The sequence below is a fragment of the Triturus cristatus genome, chromosome 8 (genome assembly GCF_964204655.1).
Source record: "Triturus cristatus chromosome 8, aTriCri1.1, whole genome shotgun sequence".
Taxonomy (NCBI): Eukaryota; Metazoa; Chordata; class Amphibia; order Caudata; family Salamandridae; genus Triturus; species Triturus cristatus.
Window position 1 is genome coordinate 1,579,208,064 of NC_140591.1, and position 10,885 is coordinate 1,579,218,948.

The following is a 10,885-nucleotide window of genomic DNA, read 5'->3' on the forward strand; positions in this document are numbered from 1 at the left end:
CTACAGTGGTAAGCGAAGGCCCAGGAAGCTGGCGTCACCTCTGGTGAGCACCTGATTTACTTGGACAATGGTCTCCCATTCAGCGAGCCTAAGGTTCTGCAGCCTGGTGCAATGCTTGTGTTGGACATCTCTCATTGCTACTGGCCTTACTACTTGAGCTGGCTCATAATTTGTCCCTGGCAGGTCATCTACGACAGGGTAAGACCTTTGGCAGGATTGTCAACCACTTTTATTCACCCTAGAGGAAGGTGACTTTAGATGCTTTCTGCAGGTCATGTCCCACTTGTAAGGCCAGTGGGAAATCGGGAGGGAAACCCAAGGCTCCCCTGGTTCACCTTCCAGTCATTGGCACTCCTCTTTGAAAGGGTGGGTATCAACATTGTTGGGCCTCTGGACCCCAAGACAGCCATTGGGAACGGGTTCATTTTGGTCTTGGTGGACCATGACACCTGGTACCTAGAAGCTATTCCTCTGAGGACTGTGACTGCACCCATGTTGGCCAGGGCACTGATGGGGAATATAACCCATGTAGGAATCCATGAGAAGGTGGTATTAGACCATGGTATCAACTCCTTGTCAGTGTACATGAAGTCCATGTGGGGTGAATTTGGAGCAACATACATGTTTTCCACAACGTGCCATTCCCAGACCGATTGGCTTGTTAAAACATTCAACAGGACCCTCAAGGGGTGATAATGGGCATATTTGAGCCCTTGAGGTAGAAGTGGGACGTCCTCGTGCCTAGGCTGTTTTTGCTTACAGGGAAGTACTGCAGAAGGGGGTTTGATTCAGCCCCTTTGAACTTCTGTATGGTCACACTGATGTAAAGTCCCCAAGGTATGACTCCATCTTATGTAGACCCCGACTACATCTTGGTCCATGGAGGTAGCCATCTTCCTTGATTCATTCCCTGATTTATGCAGAATTATTGTCGTGTCTGGCCTTAGGCGCAAATGTTGCCCAACCTTATCTTTCTAGGAATTGCAATAGCATCAAGCTCTTTAATTAATTACATAGATACACTATCGAATGTGACATTCGATTGGTTCAAGTGTCTACTCTTCACAAAGTCAAGGTTAAATAAGAATAAATACAGATATATAGCCAAAATAATGTAGCCTGAATCGACGTTCTTTTGTCTTTTATGTTCACAAGGAACCATCTAGGATGCACACCTTGATGTACATAATCTATAACAGACATTCCTAAACATATCAGAAATTGCAATTTTTGATTAGATTAAGTATAAAAGTACAATCACTTGATCACTTGTGAGGAGAGCTCCTTTGCCCAGATTATCACACAGGATTCTGTCAGAAACAGTCTCACATACTGCCAGCACATTTCAAACCTCAGAGATGCTACAACGTTCCCGAAGCTGATAAAGGCAATCCCTGAGGAAGACTGATCAACTGCCAACATGGTGTGTGTTTGGCCTTAGCAGGAAACACTGTCTTCATGCCTCCACTGATAAATGCCGCATTTACTATCAACAAAGTATGCAGTGTGTCTTTTCTCCCTAAGAAACTTTAGACTGCACGTTGATTTACCTTCCATGCTTAGTTTATCGCATAGAAGTAGACGTTGGGGTGTTAGGTTTTAGATGACATTTTAACAATGTTAGAAATGTTAGTTTTTTTCTCGCTATAAGTAACATTCCTGTTTGTTGTTTTTATAATATTCTGTGTAGTTGTTTTTGACTTATTGAGAAACAGATTAGTAGCAAAAATAATTTTTACTTAAAAGTGCTCATTCTTTTAAGTATGTTTGTAATAATGGGAATAAAGAAAAACGTTTGTGACTATTACCACAGTGCCTATAAACCATTTACAGGATTGTTATAAACCCAAAGCAATTCGTCTATTTCAATTACTCATTCAATAGGATACTGCAGCCTACATTAACAAGTGTTTCGCATTCATGTGGTGCACTGAACCAAGCTCACCTTCGTCACACGTTGGTGGGATGGCACCTCTTTTATATTTATTATTTATTAGTATTATTAAACTCATTTGCATGGGGGATCTCTCTTCGCTTGAGATGATGACACCCAATGAGCAGCATAAACTTAAAACAGCCAGGTCTTGAACATTTTCTTAAATCGGGACAGGTCGGCACAGGCCCGGATCTCCTCAGGGAGATTGTTCCAGTGGCTGGGGGCTAGATGAAAAAAGGCCTGACCACCCATTTTGGCCTTGCTAATTCTCGGCGTACGAAGCAGATTGCGATTGCTAGATCTCAACTGACGCATAGGTTGAACAATTCGAGTTTCTTCTCGAGGTAGGCTGGTCCGTTCCCATGAAGAGACTTAAAGACCGTACATAACAGCTTAAAAATAGCTTGTTTCCTAATAGGAAGCCAATGTAATTGATGCGGGAGTGATAAAGAGGGGGTTCTCACCGGTTTATTGAGGGCAAGGCGGGCTGCCGTGTTTTGTACCACCTGTAGTTTTGAAAGTAGGTCTACCCTTATTCCAACCAGTAAAGCATTGCCATAATCCAGTCAGCTAACCAGGAGCGACTGGATGAGGGCTTTTCTTGCCGATAGAGGGATCCACGGGAAGATCTTTCTGAGCATCCGCATTGTTCCGAAACAGGCGCCTGACAATGTCTTCACCTGTTCTTCCGTCGATAATTTATTATCGATTCTAATGCCTAGATTCTTAGCCCACATTTTTGGGGAGGGTGCTTCTCCTAAATCAGATGGCCACCAATCTGGGGTCCACAGTTCCTCAGCTTTACCAAACAACAGTATCTCTGTTTTGGTGGAGTTGCGCCAGAGTTTTAATTTATTCAACAACCCTGTCAGAGGACCTCTCAGTCTTGTAAAGGAGGGTTTGGGAGCAAGTTCCCAAGAAAGATCCACAGGAGGTGGCCAGCTACATGCTGCCATTCCGCACCCAAATGAAGCACTTCTGGAATAAGGCCAGAGAGAATCTGGAAGTCAGCCAGTAGGTTTTAAATTCTTGGCATGATCAGAAGGCTACTCTGGTCGAGTTTCAGCCTGGCCAAAAGTGTAGATGATGGAGCCTGTGAAGCCCAGGGGCCTGCAAGACCAATGGGCTGGGCCCTAAGTGACGGAGCGCAAGGTAGATATTACCTAACTTGTGTAGGAAGCTGGCTCTGTATATACTATACCAAAGTGAGGTATAGTGTGCACAGAGTCCAGTAGAACCCCAAAGGTAGGCAGAGGTAAAATTAGATAGCACCTCATTCTCTATTTGTAGTAGTGTGGTTGAGCAGTAAGCCACTATCAGAGGACAGTGTTAAGCATTTCTTGTACACACTCAGTCAGCAAATGAATTCACACACTCAAAGACTGAGCTTCAGACCAATTATTTTTGTACAAAAATATTCTTTTAGTTATTTTATTTTCTAGAACCAAGCAAGCCTGGCACAGGTAAGCAATAAATACTTTACAGTAGTGATGCAGTTTGTAAACCATTTGAATTGTAATTGTATATGCACTTTGTTTTGACTTACAGTATGGTTGCAGAGAAATGTAATACTTTGTAAATGCAGTACATAAACTTGAATGGGCTTTTCAGTAAAATAGCAGGTAAGTTACTTTTTAGATTACTTTTCTTACTCAGAGTAGGATACCTGAATACTACTTTGGGACATTTCCTGTAAACAGGTAAGGAAAATCATTTTGGTTAAATAGTACAATTTTATAGAATTTCTTAAGGTTTTCAAACTCCACTTTTCACAGAAAAACAGTCAATGTTATCCTATGGAGGAAAAAAGAATTATCAGTTTTTAGGTAGGTGTTTGGTAGTGGGAGATGAGGTTCAGAGGGTAGACTCAGGAGTCCCCCAGGGTCAAGGATGCACTCTTATTACACCCTCAGTGGCACTAGGGCGGCCGGGTGCAGAGTGCTGAAGCCCAATGTTATCCAAAGGGGAATAAGGGGCCTCCGGTTGGTGGCTACTGAAGAGCAGGCCACTTGGTTGTGGGGGCAAAGCTCCTGGACTTTAGCTCAGGGAAAATGGCCACCCTCAGCGGCACTAGTGTGGCCAGGTGGCCAGGTGCAGGGTGCTGTTTTGATGTTGGGTGCCCTGTTTTGCAATGGGGAACCTCAGGTTTGCAAAGGCACTGCAGGCTTGGGGACGAAGGTCTTCTGGGAGCGACCACAACTTCGAGATGTAAGTTGGGAAGTTAAGGGTTGGTTAGGCACCGTCGGTTTGGCCACCCAAGGCTGTGGGGCGTTGGGTGGAGGGGTGCCTTTTAGGGTTGGATATTCTTACCAGCTCCTGGTTGCAGGCAGGTCCTCCGGGGTTTTTGAGGTTGCTGGCTGCAGAACGCACCAGGATTTCGCAGGAGCAGGTTCAAAGTGGAGACAGGCCGGTAGGGCTGGGGCCAAGTCAGTGGGCATCTTCCTCTTGTTAGCTTCTGCATGGCTGTTCGGTCCTTCTTCTCTTGTAGTTTCTTCTTTTCTGAGGGAGCAAGGTTCAGGGTTGCCCCTAAATGCTAGATTTAGGGGCATTACAGGTAGGTAAAAAGGTTAGGACCAATGGGTCCCTTCCCTGGGGTGGGTACACCCTCTATTTTGCCACCCTCCAGTGGGATGGGGTCATAAGCCTCTCCCTGATTGGCTGAGTCCCCCCAACTGCAAGATGGCCGGGTCTGAGAGTTTTGCTTCACCTCGCCTCCCCCACCTGAGGGGTTGAGTTGGCAGAGGTGGGCACACCTCTCTCTCTCACTTGTTTTTCCCAGGGGCTGGCGAATTGGGGTTAGGCTTCAATTCAGTTTTAGTGAAAGAATATAGGCCCTGGGTACCTGATTAGCAGGAGCCCAGGGCACACTCAGTCAAAGCACATCAGCAATTCAGCAAAAAGTGAGGGCAACCATGCAGAAAGAGGACACTTTCTCACACCTGGTGGAACACAAGACCCCCAGGAACCCGTTACAGGTCCCGCATGTCAATCACAGCAAACCCCCACTTTGAGAGGTATGAAATTACCGTGCTCCTGGTGATGGATGATGGAGTGGAGGAGTAGAGAGAACTTCTTCCCAACCATCTTTCTTTTAAGGACCAGGCCAGCATTCAAACCGTTTTGGCTTGAGTACCCCCAAGAACCAGACACAGGTGAGGGCCTTCCTGGGTCTCACTGGGTTCCACAAGAGATTTGTCAAGGGATATAGCACCATTGCTGCTCCTTTACCTGAATAATAGCCAAGACAGGTAATCTAGACAGCGGTAACCCCAAAAACTTTTGACACCCTCAAGAAGGCCATGTGCGGGGGGAGGAGCCTAGCGCGCAACCAAGATGGCCGTGTAGGCACAGGGCTCCCGTGGGCCTCCACAACTTCCCACGTCTATCCTGAATATATCCTGATTTTATCGACGGGCTTCTACAGGCGAACCTATGCGGAGGTGATACCTGTTGTCCAAATTCAAATCGGACTTCAGGAACCGGGATAGCATCGACTTCAAGTTGGCGGCCTACTCCTGACCTTGCCCCGGATTCGAGTTGGCATGGTGCCCGGGCTGAAAGTGAACAACAACGGCATGCAGGACCCGGGCCGGTGCGCACCCCATACTTTCACTTTCGGTTTCGGGTCTCCTCGTTGAAACTGACTGAGGGGCCCTGGATTGTCAGCACACATTCATAGTGGGAAGATCGGGTATCCTGCCTGGCTCCCGGACACTAGTCTGGACTACCTTTCGTGATCGCCGAGGCTCCCTAGATCGGCTCTCCGGGGATTGCTAATCGTGTTGGTGGACGACAACCTTGGCGACCATCAGACAATGGCGGCTAGATTGGATGGAGATAAACAAAAATCCAAGACGTCTAGGTGGGGAGCTCATACCCAAGCCAATAACATGGACCGCTATACCCAGTCAAAAGGATCCCCCGGTGGCCTGCATAAGTCACCGGAGAGATCCAAGGATGGCCCGGGATCGTCTACGGAGTTAACATTGCAGGACGTCATGGGCGCCATCGATGAGATGAAAGCAGCGGTCGGCCAGCAATTCGACACCTTGGCCCATAAATTGGACACGGTTTTGATCGACGTTAAACTAGTCAGACCGGACCTTTCACAAACGAATGAAAAGGTCAAATCCTTGGGTCTGACAACGTCGAGTCTGGTAACGGACGTGTCTGATTTGCAAACCGAGGTCCGTAATCTGTGGACGTCTAATGATTTGTCTGTCCGTCGGCTGGAGGATTTTGAAAGTAGGGCTCGGCGGGATAATGTGCGCATAATAGGGGTGCCGGAGAAATCGGAGGTCCCGGCGGCTGACCTCTTCGTGGAAGACCTCGTGATCAACCATCTCGCACCCAAAGGATTGAGTAAATTCTTTGCGGTCGAGCGGGCCCATAGAGTTCCGGGTGGTAAGCCGAAACCGGGCGCTCCCCCATGGCCCATCATTGCCAGAATTTTTCACTTCAGGGACAGGGACGCTATCCTGCAGGCCTCGAGGGTGAGTGGGCCGACGAAGTTTGAGAACACTAATATAAGTTTCTACCCGGACTTCACACAATCGGTCCAAAAGCAGCGACAGGGGTTCATGGGTGTTAAACGGCGACTGAGAGACATGGACCTGAAATATGCGATGCTCTTTCTGGCCAGGTTGCGTGTTGAGTTTGAGGATCGGACACATTTCTTCGATTGGCCGGAGGAGGTTGGAGATTGGCTTGATACCCTGCCCCAGCGACGAAGTCGAGAGGGACCGACCGAGGAGAACGGAATGGTTGATGCTAGGGCGACAGGCACACTGCAAGTTGGGGGGGCTACATGGGCCCACGCAGGGGTGCAGGGAGGGGGGGTTGTAATGGAAATGTTGGTGGGGAGGGGGGGTTGGGGAATGTTTGAATGTTCTACTAGGCAACGTAACGCTATACGACTGGTGGTCGGGGTCGTGTTCTCTGGGGGGAGGGAGTTGTGCGCGGGGTTAGGATGGGGGGTAGGGGATTGAGAGTACTCTCATGGAATGTGAATGGCTTGGGGGATAGGATTAAACGTGGAGTAGTGCTGCAGTTTTTGAAACGGCTGTCGCCAGATATTGTCTTTCTGCAGGAAATGCATCTAATTGGGAATTCTTGCCATGCTATGAATAGGCGGGGATATCGTCTCGTTGTTCATTTTGGTTTCACTTCTGGCTCGCGGGGGTGGGCATCTTGATTAGAGCCTCTCTCCCGTTGGAGGTAGACGATATGATTCATGACGACAGAGGGCGGTATGCTGCACTTGTAGGCCGATGGGAGGGCAGAACCGTCTCGCTCGTTTCTGTTTATGTCCCACCAGGATTGCAGACCGTAACTTTCGCTGATTTGGGGCGAATGGTCTTGGGACTCCCGGGGGGGGTTCTGGTGATGGGGGGCGATTTTAATTCTGTCATATCCGGTAGGGCGGATCGTCACCCTCCCAGGGATCTCCCTGGGGCACAGGCCTGGCTGAGTGGGTTTATAGATACCCTCGGACTGATAAACTGCTGGAGATTAATGCACCCGGGGCAGGCGCAATAAACTTTCCACTCAGGGGCTCATGGAAGTTTATCGAGACTTGATTATGTCCTTATGCCAAAGGCCCAAGCTGTGATGGTTAGGGAGGTACGACATCTGGCCCGGGGTATTTCCGATCACTCCCCACTACTGAGTCACCCCCGGGACTGAGGGGAGGGTAGCACCGATTAACCCTTGGTACCTGCGTAATCCTAAAATCCGGGCGGACCTGGTCAAATCTCTTGAGCGCTATTTCAATGAAAATGTGGGGTCAGTATCATCTGCTGTCTCGTTATGGGAAGCCTTCAAAACAGTGATCCGTGGGCAAGCTTTCTCTAATTTCCCACTCCAAGAAAAGCAAGACTGAAGAGGTGGTTCGCCTTGAAAACGAAATAGCCAAGTTGGAGGGGGACCTGGAGCTGGGTGTTACGAATGATAAGTTGCATGTTCTTAGTCTCAAGCAGCTTGACTATAGAGCGTTGGTTACTGATGCTGCCAAAGTGATGAGTAGAGAGCAACAAGGGCGCTTATACGATGTGGGGGATAAGGCTGGAAAATTGATTGCATGGTTGGACAAGAAAGAGAGAGCAAGTCGAGTGGTACCGGTTGTTGAGAGAACGGATGGCGTGCGTGTGACTGACCCTGTGGAAATTGTTGAATGTTTCGCGACTTATTTCCGCGAAGTATATTCTCCAGTCTCGGATTGCCTTGAGGATGACTCTCATCTGTTGCTGAGAGATATTGCGTTGCCGTCTTTGTCAGAGGCGGATAGGGTACTGATGGATCCGACGTTGTCGCCTGATGAGATTGCTTTGGCTATTCGCTCGGTCGCTTCTGGCAAGGCCATGGGTCCCAATGGCCTTCCCATCGAACTGTATAAATTGCGTCCGGACCAGATGGCGCCTCATCTCTGCGAAATGTTTCTTGAAGCACGTGACATGGGCTCCCTCCCCTATGATCAGCGTCTCGCTACCATAGTCGTGATTCACAAGGAGGGGAAGCCGCGGGATTGGTGTATTTCTTACAGGCCCATCTCACTGTTAAATGCTGAGCCCAAAATTCTGGCTAAGGTTTTAGCTAATCGACTGGTTAGGGTTGTTGGCGACTTGATCCATCCGGACCAGTCCGGTTTCATACCTCACCGTAATACGGCTCTGAACCTGAGGCGTCTTCATGGAGTGCTCGCCAGAGCGGAGTACATACGTGAACCGGTCGTTTTGGCGTCCTTGGATGCCACAATGGCGTTTGATACTCTAGAATGGCCGTATCTACGGGCGGCGCTCGCGAAATTTGGTTTTGGCCCTGGGTTTATCGGTTGGGTAAAGTTGTTGTATGAGGAACCGTTGGCTCAGGTAGTGGTGAATGGCAGAGTGTCGACACCCTTCGCGTTGGGAAGAGGCACGCGGCAGGGTTGTCGGTTGTCGCCCCTCCTCTTCGCACTTGCCTTGGAACCTCTGGCTGCCTGGTTACGATGGGAGCCCTCATTGCGCGGCATTAGGTGGACACCTGAATTTGAGGACCGTATCTCTCTTTATGCGGACGACATTCTCCTGTACCTCACATCTCCCCGGCAGTCTTTAATTGTACTAGTTGATGTTCTGAACTCATTTGGTCGCAACTCCGGCTTGGTCATTAACTGGGCCAAGTCATGTGTCTATGTTCTCTCAGGGGATGCCCCTCTCCTTCCGCGTGGCTGCCCTATCCAAATTTCGCAGTCAGGGTTTAAATACCTGGGAGTATTCATAACATTAGACCCTGTGGCCCGTTATGAGCGGAACTTACTCCCCCCACTCCAACGACTGAGGGCCGACGTCTCGGGGTGGCGACGGCTTCCGCCGCTCGGACGTGTGGCGTTGTTTAAAATGATGTCGCTACCACGATTCCTGTATGCACTGCAAAATACACTCGACGTCACACCGGCCCGCTATTTCCGTGAGGTGGAGAGCTTGCAGAGGCAGTTGTTTTGGGACGGGCGATCGCGAATCGCTCTCACAAAATTGACACTCCCTTGGTATGATGGGGGTATTGCACTCCCCGATATTAAGCGATACTATTGGGCGTCCCAATTAGCGGCGGTGAACCACGGGATGTACGGACCGGCCTTGAACCCGGCGTTCGAGATGGATAAACTGCTATTGCCTGGGGGGGATTATAATAGAGCACTTTATTCGAAGTCTCCTGGTGTGCAGTTGACAGGCCCATCAAAGATAGCGGTACGTGTGTGGCATGCTGCTAATGCTGCGATGGGTTGGAAGGACCACCTGACTCGAGCGACTCCACTGTATGCTTCAGAAAGGCTGGGCTGTTTGTGGAAAACTAAAGGATTTGAGAAATGGGATATGATTGGCATATGTAAGGTGAGCGATCTTTGGGTGAAAGGGAAGTTTAAAACGTTTGAAATGCTGAAAGCGGAATATAAGCTGAACGATAGGGAGTACTTCCGGTATGCTCAGGTCCGTCATGCGTTGTGCTCGGTTTTCCCTGATGCTACTGCTATCCCGGAAAATTCCCCACTGGAGGACAGGGTGCTCGATGGCTACGTGCCTGACAGCACAACCTCCTTGATCTATAAAAAGCTTATCAACGACCGGGCGGACCTGTTGACCCACTTGAGGGAGATCTGGGTGGCTGACGGTTTGGAATTGGATGATGAGGACTGGGTCTCGGCAATAGCCTCCCCGAGGGAGGTGGCAATTCCGGCCCGCCTTCGGTTCGTACAACTAAAGATACTCCATAGAGTGTACGTCACTGGTCCCCGCCTGATGCGCATGGGTTTCTCCGTGGATGGGATGTGTAAGCGTGGCTGTGGTTCGCTGGGTACTTTCCTTCACGTCATATGGGAATGCCCTGAGGTGGCTCGCTTTTGGCGTCGGGTGCATGCTGTAATGGAAGAGGTCACTCATGTTGCTCTGTTTCCAGAAGCTAGGAGATGTCTGCTGAACGTGTGGGAGCCAAACGATTATAATGTGGCACAGACGCAGTGGGCGACTTTGGGAAATATGGTGGCTAAACGCAACATCGCGCAGTTATGGGGTTCCCAGAGGCCGCCCACGGTCTCGGTGTGGAAGGAGAATATGGATTGGTGCATGTTTATCGAAAAGACGGTGTATGTAGCGAGAGGCAAGCCTAGGAAATGGACTGGGGTGTGGGGTCCGTGGAATTCTTATCGCGGAGACATCTGTGCCCCTCCTCTGGCTATCGTATTGGATGTTCCTTTGTCCCCCTAGCTGGACATTCCTCATCTGTTAGGTTATGAGTAGGTCACAGTTTGATTTTTCCTCTGTTTCCAGGCCCCCCTTCCTTCTCTCCCGCAGGTCATTGATTTCCTACCCCGGGGAGCGCGTCCTGATATTCACAATGCCTATTGCCTTGTTTGTGTGTAATGTTTATCAGTTTTAAATTGAAAGAAACCGTATCTAATATTGTCACTCAACT